The sequence below is a fragment of the Triplophysa dalaica genome, chromosome 22 (assembly GCF_015846415.1).
Source record: "Triplophysa dalaica isolate WHDGS20190420 chromosome 22, ASM1584641v1, whole genome shotgun sequence".
NCBI lineage: Eukaryota > Metazoa > Chordata > Actinopteri > Cypriniformes > Nemacheilidae > Triplophysa > Triplophysa dalaica.
The window spans coordinates 4,082,305-4,096,761 of NC_079563.1; the positions used below are offsets into that span (position 1 = coordinate 4,082,305).

General features: G+C 41.2%; 1 long non-coding RNA gene across 1 annotated transcript; it reads right to left on the reverse strand.

Moving 5' to 3' along the window:
- Window positions 1–5,480: 5,480 nt before the first annotated feature.
- LOC130412228 (uncharacterized) lies at window positions 5,481–11,646 on the reverse strand. The gene is made up of 3 exons (XR_008905176.1): window positions 9,789–11,646; window positions 9,276–9,321; window positions 5,481–5,714 (listed from the first exon to the last, which is right to left on the reverse strand). It is a non-coding gene; the product is annotated as an uncharacterized LOC130412228 (long non-coding RNA).
- Window positions 11,647–14,457: the final 2,811 nt, after the last annotated feature.

Here is a 14,457-nt window from a genome sequence, read left to right on the forward strand (position 1 = left end):
TGGGCAGTCAGAATGAAGCCTAAACGTCCCCTTGCACCCTAGGGCCCGGCTCCACACCCGGCGTACACGAATCACCTACGCATCCCCCTTGGCACCAATTTTGGGCGGGGCATCCCAATGAACACGCCTCCGTCCACAAAACGCCTATGCATCCCCTTGCAGCCTAAACGTATCGGAGGCCCACCCGACGCCCCGGACGCCCCCCGAAGCCCCAAAGAACCCAAGATGTGGGATTCTCGGTGCCGGACGCCGACTCCCGCTCCGTATCGTTGCCGACTGGCCATATTCGAGCCGATAAACCCCGAGCGGCGGTGCCACGCACGCCCAAACACCAAAGAGCCTTTCGCTTCGAATTTCGAGTCATAAAAGCGCGATGTGTATCCAAACCTAGTTTTCTCACACCTGCGATTTATTTGAAAGCGGCCTCGACTGGTGCACAGGGCGAGAACCCTGTCGGTGGTCTTGTTTACTTCGGCAATGAGTTATACAGCCTAAACCAACTGCAGAGTGCCTAAGAGACATGGTCCTTCGTGATGATGTACTTTAAAGCTCATCTTTGTGCTCCACAAGCATTAAAACGGTCTGTCCATTATTTACCTATGGAGACACTGTCAAATAAGTTATCTGTGGCATGTACATTCCTAACTTATTTAATGGGGACCTCGTAGGTAAATAATGGACAATGCCTATATGTGTTATTATTCAATGAGTTATCCAGCTCTTGACTATTGTAATGCTCTACTTAGTGGTTGTCCTGTATCATCGATAAACAAACTACAGTTTGTTCAGAATGCAGCTGCCAGAGTTCTTACTAGGTCAAGAAAATACGATCACATGCATAGTTAATGAACAGCAGCTACGCTAATTATTCTCTTTATTCTCTTTCCGACTCTGCCTCGGGATGCCCATCCCGAGGTAGGAAGAAGTTCCACCATCTCCAGACGACCGACAGATGCCCATCCCCAATTTGAGATTACGCCAGCTACAGCTGCAGACTGACTGACCATCCCAGCTCCATCTAAGGCAATTCCACCACCGCCCAAGAGAAATATGACCATCGGACCATCGAAGCTCAGACCAATACACCCCCAACCAAGAGCAAAGACGGACTATTTGTCTTATTAATGCTGAAGTTACTATATTTGGTATTAAATGCTAAACCTAAACCACACGTCAGCAGTCTGAGTGCAGTTATGACACGTCAGAGGGGATCTGGCCCTCCCGGTTGAGCCTGGTTTCTCCCGAGGTTTTTTTCTCCATTAATCAATCATTGGAGTTTGTTTTCCTCGCCACAGCAGGGCAGTGTTGGCCTGCTCACCGGGAGACTGCATTCATTCATTTATTTAGAAATTAAATATCATTTATTATAATGATCTTACTCATTGTATAAATACCATGCACTGTGCTGTGTTTTAACTTCTCTGTTATTCCTGTTTGCCCCTGTAAAGCTGCTTTGAAACAATACACATTGTGAAAAGCGCTATATAAATAAACTTGAATTGAATTGAATCTGTTTTTATCTGTTAATTACAACGTTATAACACCTTTATTAAGTTTAATATCGGTGTGTCCATTATTTACCTATGGAGACATTGTCAAATAAGTTATCTGTGGCATGTACATTCCTAACGTATTTAATGGGGACCTCGTAGGTAAATAATGGACAATGCCTATATCTGTTTTTACCTGTTAATTACAACGTTGTAACACCTTTATTAAGCTTAACAACGGTGTGTCCATTATTTACCTATGTACACATCGAATAGGTTATGAGTGGGATGTACATCGTCTACCTATGGAAGCCCTGTCAAACAAGTTATGTGTGGCATGTACATTCTTAACTTATTTAATGGGGCCCTCATAGGTAAAAAATGGACAAAGCCTAATAGTCATTAATTAACCTTGGCAATGAGCTTTTCAGGTAATACCAATAATCTAGTGCATATGAGACACAATCCTTCACACTGATATGCAATAAAGCATTAATTCTGTGAAACTAATAAGAGGGATGCACTTTTGTGAATTGTTATTTTCTCCTACTGTTTGGGAATACATAGGACTTTGTAACACAAGGCAATTTCTTACATCTCTAACTTATTTGAAGGGGGCCTCATAGGTCAATAATGGACCAAGCCTATTAAGGGTCATAAGCCTATACAAGGAGTTATATAGCTTCAAACAACAATGGAGTGTATAAGAATTACACCCCTTCACAATGACGTGCATTAAGGCTCAGAGTTGTGTTCCAGAAGCTTAAAAATGGTGTGTCCATCATTTACCTTTGGGAACCATGCCAAAAGTGTTATGAGTGGTACTTCCTGTGGTCACGGAATCGTAACTTATCCAACGATGCCCCTCATAGGTAATTAATGGACAAAGTGTACATTCATAACATAGAAATGTTGTGTACATGAGACACCTACGGGGGCACCGTCAAATAAGTTACGACTGGGACTTCCTGTGACTCATCAAAACACCGGAAGTGACAGTCATAACTTATTTGACAGTGGCCTTGTAGGCTTCCATTGGACAATACTTTAAATGGTTTATTTTAAGACATTAAACAACTTTCGTATGACAAACCCACAAATATTCATTTCAGAAGCACCCCATAAAGATATATTACACAATTCAGGATGTTAAAATGCTTATTTTGTATACAAGTGGACAATATAGCAATATAGCACAAAACGTGGCCATACGCACTCGGTACGCTAGGAAACGAATGAGGGGGCCGCGAATAGACATCGAACATTCGAACCTCCAGGGTCAGTTCTGGGGTCATCGTACAATAGCCACCTATGAGCACACCAGAATAGGTTACGCGTGTCAGAGGCTCCCGTACGGCCCGCACAGGCCCCAGGAGCCTGAAATTTAACAGAAAGTTGCGTCACGTAGCCCTCGCCGACATACCGAGGGGGCTAGGTCGGGAGGCAAAGTTAAATATTTTCCCTTATTTTTCATACATGTCACTTCCTCGCTTTCATCTCTATGGGCCATGGGCCTGAAAATGGTTCATTTTAAGACTTTTAACAACTTTCCTGTGACAATCTCACAGATATGCATTCTAGAAGCACCCCATGAAGATATATTACACAATTCAGGCTGTTAAAATGCTTATTTTGCATACAAGTGGACTTTCACAGAATTATGTCTCTGCCCAGGTTTTTATTCATATTTATTCTTTAATTTTGTGCAAAAGCTTTGGGGCTTCGAATGCTAGTCCTTCACATCATTAAGCAACACATATTCAAAGCCCATAGCCCTCACAGTAGGGCAAGTGCTTGAAAATAAATCACAAAAAATATTCATAAATAATTAACTGGGTCGTCGTACGATAGCCACCTATGAGCACACCAGAATAAGTTACGTGTGTCAGAGGCTCCCATACGGCCCGCGCAGGCCCCAGGAGCCCGAAACCTAACAAAAAGTTGCGTCACGTAGCCCTCGCCGACATACCGAGGGGGCTAGGTCGGGACGCAAAGTTAAATATTTTTCCTTATTTTTCATACATGCCATTTCCTCTCGTTGATCTGTATGGGCTGTGGGCCTGAAAAAGGTTCATTTTAAGACTTTTAACAACTTTCGTGAGACAATCTCACAGATATGCATTCTAGAAGCACCCCATTAAGATCTATTACATAATTCTGGCTGTTAAAATGCTTATTTTGCATAAAAGTGGACTTTTGACAGAATTATGTCTCTGCCCAGGTTTTTATTAATATTGAAGGGTTTTATATATTTTATCTGCGTTCTATATGTTTTATCTAAGGGTTTATATCAATTACATTTTCTGTGTGTGTTTTTATATGATTATTACTTATTACTGCTTACCTTATATAACATTACATTATTTTACTGTGGGCCTCAGAGTTAAGAGAGAATATTAGAGGGCAAAGAGGTATTTTCAACAGGATGTGGGGGTTGAGTATGTGTGGGCAGCATTCCATGCAGGGGAGAAGATAAGAGATGTGTGCTGCACATCCAAACACACATACCCTAATAGTGCGGGGTCCTAAGTTTATGTGGAGGCAGGTGGGGGAAGTATTTTGTGTTGCAGATAGTAAAAGAAGAAGGACGTAGTCTACGAAAATATGAGATGAAGCATCACTCCATTGGACACAAAGAAAGTAGCAGAGGTCAAGGCGCTCAGGGGTTGGCCACTGTCTGAAGCAAGCTTGAAGACACACCCACACATACACATATAAAATTGTTGTAAACCACTGAGGCGGGGCTGACTCTCTGTGTAAACTCTGTAGACTGAGGAGGCCCAGCGCGCTGTATTTCATATTAATAAACTTCAACTTTTGTTCAACCGAAGTCCTTGAGTCCAATTTTTGGACACGCAGGACAGCTTATGTCCAACAATATTTATGCTTTAATTTTCTGCAAAAGCTTTGGGGCTTCGAATACTAGTCCTTCACATCAGTAAGCAACACATATTCAAAGCCCATAGCCCTCACAGTAGGGCAAGTGCTTGAAAAAAAACACAAAAAATATTCCCAAAAAATTAACGTCTCACATGGACCCCAAAACGGGCAATATAGCAAATAACGTGGCCATACACACTTTGTATGCTGGAAAACGAATGAGGGGGCCATGACTAGATATAGAATTTGAATTGGGGTCATTCAAACCTCCAGGGTCAGTTCTGGGGTCATTCCCAGATAGCAAAATTGATGTGGCCCAGATCTGGCTCACATTAGACACATTCATCAGGCCCACTGTTGGCATGGAATGATGGCACTTGAGCGGTCCGCCCTTGTTCGCCATGTCTCACACACAAGAAAGCCTTAGCAATGCCACATGTCAGCCAAACACAAAACAAATGAAGCAGATCTGGGCCAAATCTGGGCAACCATAAATTTAATTTTGGCCCAGATTTGGCCCAGATCTAACACCTTGCTCCGGCCCACTTACCGCATGGAATGATGGCTCTTGGATGGTTAACTCCTGTTCGCCAGGTCTCAAACACGAAACAGCCTTAGCAATGCCACATGTCAGCCAAACACAAAACAAATAAAGCAGATCTGGCCAATATCTGGGCAACTTTAAATTTATTTTTGGCCTATATTTGGACTAAACACCGGCCCACATACTGCATGGAATGATGACCCTTGGACCCACTCCTGTTCAACCAAAATCAAGACAGATCAATGCCACATGTCAGCCATGTCATTAAAACAAAGCTGGCTAGATCTGGCCCAAATCTGGGCAATATTAAATGTTAATTCTGGCCCAGATTCATCACCTTGGATGTAAAGAAGGCTTTAGCATGAACAATTGTATTGAAAAGATTACGAAATGCCGAAAAAATCACTGTCAAGTAAAGTAAGCTAATGCTAATGCTAACAAATACACCCCTACTCTTAAGTATTACCAAAATACGTGTGCATAACAATTTAATAAACACAAACATACAAAACTTACTCTGGAAAATGTTAGGATAAGTTACAACAGATAATTCAGAAGCATTTTTTGAAAACAACTGCTTAATTTATTAATATTGCCAAAAACAAACATTGCATGATTACACATCCAAAACTGGGAAGCAATCTGAATAAGCAAAAACGTGTATCTTGGGCACTCCTCCGTTTTCTCTCTTTCGCGTCTCCCACCATCACGGTCACCAGCCAGGTGAAGCCATTTTTTAATATATAATTCTATTTCTTGGTCAGTGGCCGTCGATGTTAGTGAGTTCTTCCTGACAGTTCCTAAAAAACAGAATCAATAAAAACGTAACAATGAGACTATATATTATAAATAAAGCACTCAAGGCCACACATAATGTTGTTAATGCTGTAATTTGCTGTTACACCACCAAAGGTTTTGATTATATCAAGAAAAAAAACAGCTAGTGAACACTGAAAAAAAAGTTGGAATAATTATATATTTAAGGAAGACAAATCATAACTGTAATATTACTGCAAAAAAGCCATAGGACCAAGTAACAAATTAATTGTAAAATTCTTTCTGTGGATCAGACTGCAAACAAAATACCCTTTTTGGATGTGCTTTGCATTCATGTTTTCGGATATTTTGCAATGTTTTCATAATACACTTTATTAAGGTGAATACTAAATTTAATTTGAATGAATTACGCCACATTTAGCATTTGGGAACACTGCTGGAACCCAATTTTGTCTATATAGTTGGGAAAACAGAGCTCTGTGTCCCACAAAATTAAGGCTACGTTGCTACTTTTGAAGAAGTACGCGGATGGTGGGGATGAGGTAGAGGAAATGGGCCACATGTGGAGATCTGGAAAATGTAGGATTGCATTCCTCATTTTTCCCCTACCACATTTAAATATGCTTATAAAACTGTCTTTATCCAAGTTAGCGGCTACATAAATTGATTAACATGGTGCAAGCACATTAGAAATGATAAATTGTGACAATCGACTACATAAATATATAATAACAGAAAGAAATAAGAACAGGTTGTTTGCTTCATGCACTGTACTACATAGAAATACTTTTGTGCCAATAGAAATGACCCCAAACTTTAAAAAAATCATCACTGTAAACCCGAACAGTGTAACCTACTAGATAGATCTGGACAGAAAAATACATTTGCTTCTAGGTTTATTTAATTTTATTATTCTATTACATTAATAATTTATTGCAATATTCATCTAGCGCATGTATTCATTCCTTTATATTATTATTCACTTTTATTCATATTATCTGTTTCTTACTTTCCTGTTGTTTAACATCGTTGGGGGCTGTATTGTCAATTATGCTGATATGAGTATCCGTTGGTCTCCATCTCAAGGTTCATAATAATGTCAGGATTCAGGAGACAATGTTTTGATACTGTAATCTTAAATGGTTAAAAACACATATTGAATCTGTTTCAAGTCAGACAAAGTTTGATAGACCTTGACTGAGCATTACAGCACAATTGAGATAATTCAATAAATCATTTTTCAGTTATTTAACATCACTTCGTCTCCGGCCTGCTGTTCTTCCCATCAGCTCTGTATCTACCTGGTGGTTGGGTTAAAGTATTGACTCACAACGAAGTTGATTTTCCAGGTTTAATAAGTTCCTGACAGAGAGAGATCTAGTGAAACTGGACTCAAATTGTAGATCTATAAGATCTACAAGCCATATCTCATAGTTAGATCTATCACTACGGAATATAAATGTGTAAACTGTTCTGTAAGTTCTCAGACTACCATCATCGTGATCAGTGTTTGCTTTAGTTGGCATCTTGACTTGTGTTTTACAGCTAAAACGTTTGTCGACTGTTTCTTTGCCACAGAAAACAATTATTTATAATGGCACAAAATACAGAGAGTAGAATTTTATTTCCACGGCTGACTGATATATTAAGAGTGGGTTTTGTTAATGTTGTAAAAAGTTGTACTGTCAGACCTGTGCTACTACTGAGTAGTTGTAGATATCACATTATTACTACAAAACAAAACATTTGGACCACAGAATAAATTAGACATCAAGAATAAGAGTATGAGTTACATCAATAGCTGCGTTTACATGGAACATTGTAATCCGACTAAAAATCCAATCCCAATGAAAATGCTTCATAGAAACACGTCAATCAGACTAAAAATCCCGATTTTAGTCGGATTGTAAAGGGTGGTCTATGTTGTTTGTAATCCGCTTGACAAGACATGTAAACACTTGATCAGATTGAAAATTGAAGTAGGAAATTGTGCGCATGTGCAAAGACGTCACTCTGTTGTACAGACGTATGACGCACGAAACGAGCAGATGTTGCTGAAGAAACCAAAATCCATAAATCTGACAATGCAGCACAAATTCCATATGCTTGTCATCTCTACATGAACATTCATATTTGTATACATTTAAAATGTCTTAACTGTTTCCATGGAGTGTTTTTTTTAACGGCAAATTCTCCATTTTATTTAAAAATATGATAAAATATCTTATCTTAAAATTGTATAGTTACCGAGGATTTATTTTAAATTTCCATGATAAGTCAGATGTGCAAAACAACATTGCTTCAATGATATGTTGAAATTAGCCTACTTTGCGTTTATGAACTGTACATTATTATGCTGGTGGTGTCTGTGATATAAAATAAACACATGTGTACATGTTACACTTGTTTAAGTAGCCGCTTGTGTGAATATTATAATGATAGCCATGTCCACGGTGACCGTCTCCGTTTACCATTATTGCAGATATGAATCTGTGTATTACCACTTCTAAAGTTCAGTATTAGCTGTCATTAGACATTTATTCAAATTATTGCTAGCATCCAGATGCTCTGGTGGGTCATTGTAATTTTGCCAAAATTTTAACAGCATCAGATGTGCTCCTGCTTTATTGGCACGAGATATCACTCTGACTTTATAAACTCTACATTCTATTCATATATAGGCTACACAAGGTGTGCTTTAAAACACCGTTTTAGTGGTGAACTTGTGCAGTCTGCGCATGTCAGAAGATTAAATCAGATTTTAAGCTTTCACATATTAACACATACATAAATCAGATCATTTTATTTACCTTTCATGTAAACACTACGTTCGGATTGCACAATCGGAATAAATTAAATTTGATGTGTCCATGTAAACGTCCCTAATAGTGACAGTCAACAATCACTCATTCATGACTCCCAGCATGCATTGTAGTTGTTCTTTTTTTCTGAATTAGTTTGATGATTGTCCATTGTTGAGGTCTGTATGACAAATGTTGATGTATAAGTGTCTCATTGATTTTTTTGTACCTTGTCATAATCTCTCTGCATTAATGAACCTTAACATTCACACCAGTCAAAAAGTCTACCCTATCTCAATGATTATTTGTTATTATTTGTTGCAAGAAATGCTGTATGTCATGAAAACCACTCCTTAACTCCTTACACCCACAAGGTCTCTTGTTAGTTGTTTGCATAAGTATTTTTAATAAAACACATGCAAACAGTGAAAGGGAATTAACCTAATAATAAGCAAGCGTCTCTCAGCTTAAACATACACTGATCACCATGATGGTAAATTGAATTTCAACATTATTCTGGCTGGAAAAGGATATTGGATCAATGGTTGCTGGCTGTCTAAGATATTGTCTGTTATATTACAAATGTTTTATTCAAATATTACATGTAACCATAAATAATCTTGTCTTTACTCCGTCTTTACTCATTTTTGTCATATAATAATCAAGCAGCCCTATTTGAAAACCATGGGAAATTATTGTCATTTTATTCTCATTGTATATCTTTGTTTGTATGAGTTTTAGTATTGGCACAAAAATAAGACCTGAGCTGTTTTAGCTGCTTACCTAAAGGGTGCACTGAAAACTGTATTTGATGGCCACCAGGAAATTTCTGTAAAAAACACATTGAATGTTAAGGACAAAAACATCATGAGTCAAAACAGTACATGGTATGAACATAATACAGATCAATTAATTTTATAATTACTTGAAGAAGAAAAAAACTCCAAAATTAACTTCCCACTATTGAAACCACATCTTAATCATTAACATATTACTTCATAATAACCACATAAAAGGGGCTGATACTAACCATAACCATACATAACCCTAATGTCGAGAATTTTTGGGGAAATATCATATTACAGACAAAACTGCATTTGTTTAACGGTTTAGTTACGATTTAGCATGACATACAAAAGTAATATTAGACTGGCAACAAATTACATCAATCATCAAATTCAGACTTCGTCAAAATAATCCTGTTGTAACCGTGTTTATATTAAACAGAGTTATAAAGATATCTGATTCTGAAGCTGCACGTCTATAGCCTACTGCAAAAATTAATCTCTTACTTACATCTTATCCCCACGTTGTGTACGATAACGAGAGAGTTGGCGCATGTGCAGAATTACAGTTTAGTTAGCCAGCGCAACTCCCATGAAGTCTCCGCGGTGCCAAATCAAACACCTCTGATTGGACATGGCATTCCTACAGTTTAAAAGAAACGTTTGCTATTGGTTATAATGCTCAGCGCTGCAAATCATATGTAAACGTACAATAATGAAACACGTGTATGTCATATTTGTAAGAAGCGCTTTACATTACGTGTAGACTAACCCAAAATGATATTTGTATGTATTTCAACTGGTATTAAGCCATCATTTTAAGCGTACCTTGTCTTTTTGCAGATTCCAACGATCTTCCTCTCTACAGCTGAATCATCTGGTTTTTGTCTTGTGAACCATTTCCTCGGCTACGTTTAAATTTAAAGGAGCGGTACATATTACAGTTTTTTCAACCGCTAACAAGGATTGTTTAATACATTAAGCCACATTTTCAAAACTCTTCACACAGTCGACCGTTAACTTGGCCAAACCATTTAATTTCACCTCCAAAACTCTCTCAGACCAACAAAATATTTCAAATATGTTTTAAAATAAACCAACATAACACTGTCAACAATTTTCATTCAGAAAATATACATATTATTTATAAAACACTGCCCTTAAAAAACTGGGAGCATTACATAAATTATGAACTTTTATTTTTAAGCTTTTTAAGTTTAAATATTTTTTCACATAAAACATAGTAACAAAATATGTTATTATAGAATAAAAACAAATTATTTTTACTTTATTTACATCAGTACATGTCATGTTTATTTACATGTCAGTATATGGCATGTGTACATTGTACTGTACTGGAATGTGTGGTTCATATGTCATATGAAGGCTAATCTTGTTAATGTTGTTTTTAACCAAAATGCTGTTGGTGCAATGGTTGAGTGATCCAGATTTTGTTTGCACCCTTTGTGAAGAAAGAATGAGGAATGGTTTTCAACATGGTCAACCTTGAACCTTGCTAAAACAGAACTGCTTGTAATCCCGGACAACACAAAGTTTCATCACAATTTATCCATTCAACTGGGCTCATCAACAATCACATCTTCCTGAACGGCCAGAAACCTGGGAGTTGTGATCGATGATCATCTTAACTTCACTGATCAGGTTTCACTAACCCCACCAGTAAAAAACAGAAACAACCCCCAAAAATAAAAATAAACAAACTAAAAGGGCAGAACCTGACAGAAGATTCAGCTCAAAATACCCCACTGATCATTTACAGTTATTCTGAATTGCTAACACTCATCTCCATTCTCATAGCTAAATGTCCAGTGGTCTAAACCCATTCCTTCACTCTTTTGGCAAAACCTTAAACAAGTTTAGGACTCTTTTTGCACAGAGGTCTGTGCGACCCTCCAAACATGTTTCTGGCAGTGCTCCTCCTTTTCTCTTTCTTCTACAAAGAAGCAGATGTCACATATTTGGGACATTACAATTGGGCCACTATAGCTCCCGTACGGCCCGCGCAGGACCCAGGAGCCCAACACTTAGCAGAAAGTTGCGTCTAGTAGCCCTCGACGACATACCTAAAGGGCTAGTTGGTGACGTGCTATTAAATATTTTTCATACATCTCTCTTCCTCCCATTGTTCTCTATGGATAAGGGGTTAGGCTAAGGGATTGGCAATTAATTCCAGGAAGAAATGGGTCTCGGGAAGTGTCTAGAGACAAGGAACTCGAGATCCCGATAGGGGAGCCCCTGGCGGTTAAACTTTTCGCATATCCAGGCCCTCTGACCTTTTGACCCCTGGATTCTGTGGCAGTGTCCATCATGAGCCTATGAAAATAAATGGGATAGGTTACGAGTGTCATCGGCCCCCGTAGGGTCCAAGGGGTCTCTAGAGGCCCCCAAATTTATATTCTGGTAGTCGGTAGGCCCCTGTTTCACATACCAAAAGGGCGGCTTTCTAGAGCCAAAGCAAACATTTTTCAGTGTGTTTCACACAAATCTCTCAATCAGGCCTCTTCGACTGAAAGACACAAATAGCCTCTTTTGTTGGCAAAATGAACCAGAGTGAGGTTCAATCTTTTTGCACAAAAATGGCACCTAGAAGTGACCTAGAATAACCACACTCGCTGTCAAGGTTCATGGGACTCCCATCGTATACCTTGACGAACATCGAGGCCCTGTGACCTTTTGACCCCTGTATTCTAGAGCGTACATTGAAAATTAGGCCAATCGGACCATTCTGTGGCAGTATCCATCATGAGCCTATGAAAATGAATGGGATAGGTTGCGGGTGTCAGAGAATCCCGTACGACCCGCGCAGGCCCCAGGAGCCCGAAACCTAACAGAAAGTTGCGTCACGTGGCCCTCGAGGACAAACTGAGGGGGCAAGGTCGAGACGCGGTGTTAAATCTTTTTCCTTATTTTTCGTACATCTCGATAGCTCGCTTGGACCTCTTAGTGCCCGCGAAACGCAGGGTGCGTTTCGGCACTTTCGCGGTGTAGTGCCATCAATAGGCAGCAAGGGGCGTCAAACTGCCAACTCTAGGTGTGCAACGGACGAGAGGAAGACTGTGGTAGAGTTAGGTGGTTAGGGGAAGCGAAAGGCACCTTTTGGACGTAGTGATGAAGATTAGGCAGTTAGGGGGATGTTTAGGCATTTCGTGTCAAAATGGTACATTTCGCAGTACTTTACCACCCCTTGTGGTGTCCGCACGATGCCTTTGCCGGAAAATGGACCCTAAACTGCGATAAGGGAAAAAGTGCCACTCGCCATCGCAAAGTGTGCGAATTGGGCGTCCAAATGAGGACCACGAGCCCTTCGCCCCCCTAGTCGTCCAATGGCAATCAATATGAATGGGGTTTTGTCCACCGTTTACCTAACTTCCCTTACTCTCTCAGGGGAAGGACACGTGGTTACACGTCTCCTCTTCTAGTCCTGCTGTCTCTTTCAACAAGAAAGACCCACTGAGGTGCTCCATCAGGATTGTGTTCTCCTTCTCACGAGACTGGAGACTAACATCTCCCCTCCACACTGAAAGTGTATGTAGTCGCTATCGCCACTCATCACGACTCAGTTGATGGAAAGTTTCTAGGGCAAGACGACGGAATCCACCTCATCTCCACTCCATACCCTCTTGGGACCCTAACGTGGGTCCAAGAGCCCCTCGGAGGTTCCGATCTTCCTCACCTGAGTAAGACGGCCCCCCCGTTGGTGCTCGCTTCCTTCAAGAGGGTAGGGGACCTCCAAGCATTCTCTGTGTCCCTGGTTTCCTTTGAATTTGGCCCCGGTAACTCTAACGTTATCTTGAGACCCAGGCCCGGACACGTGCCCAAAGTTCCCACTACTCCCCTTCGGGACCAAGTGGTGAACTTGCAGGCGCTCCCCATTGAGGAGGTAGACCCAACCCCATCCGTGTTTTTTTCCTGGACTGCGCGCAGAGCCTCAGTAGCTTTGATCAGCTCCTTGTCTGTATTGGAGGACAGCAGAAGGGGAAGGCTGTCTCCACGCAGAGGCTGGCGCACTGGGTCGTAGATGCCGTTACGACGGCATTCGGATCTCAGAATCTCCCATGCCCACTGAGGGCTTACTCCACACGGGGTATAGCCACCTCCTGGGCACTGGCCAGAAGCGCCTCTCTAGCAGACATCTGTAGAGCTGCGGGTTGGGCTACGCCCAAACACCTTCGCAAAGGTTAACAGCCTTCGCGTAAATCCGGTGTCAGCCCACGTCCTGCGTGGCGACATGTAGGACTGGCATCCGGGGGGGCGTAAGCCTGCGAAAGCACCTTCCCACCCTCCAAGAGGTTGGGTCAGTGTGCTATCTACCCTTTTCTTCTTACCCAAACACATGGGTAAGAAAATTGGTACCTCACCAACCTTCCTTCTTACCCAGACTCTGGTTAAGAACAGGCATTCCATCCATCATTAAGCAAGCACCTCCTGGGGGTTGGCTGGGCAGAGCAGCCTTCCCCCTTAGGCCGGGATACCTTATGACCTATCACACATAGTTCTAATCGGACCTGTGCTATCAGACGCAGTAACACCCCCACCGTGGGCTGTTCCGTCTGCCATACCCTCATGACAATGGTTCCCACACTTGGTAACCCATGAGCTTCCCCAGGTGGACCTCCACCTCGCGGTTAACTATCCAGTCCGCGCGTTCCATGCGTTCTCATCCAAGGACGAGACCATACATATATCCCCACCATATTCCTCCCCACGGGTAGGAGGTGGCCTCTGCAGCGCTTCTCTGATTAAGAGTTGCGCTTTCCCGGTGTAAACTGAGCCGGACGGCCTCTCGCCTGTAGAGAGCTAAGGCCCCGTCCGTGATAGGTTACCAGTCAGGGCTGTTCCCATCTTTCTCCGGAAAGCTCTTGAACCCCCCGACCACCACACTGGAAGGTTACAAGTTTGACGAAAGTTTCGAGCTGACATGCCCAGGCTTGTTACCGTCGCTTTGCTGAGATTGTGACGCGATACAGCGTTTGTGGCATTTTCCATAGATAACCCCATCTGTCGTTCTCGACACAACGTCGAGAGACCGACAGAAAGGGAACGTCTTGGTTACGTATGTAACCTCAGTTCCCTGATGGAGGGAACGAGACGTTGTTTCCCTTATGCCACAAACACATATCGTATTCTGCTGCAGTCGTGAGAGGCTCTCAGGCTCTTCA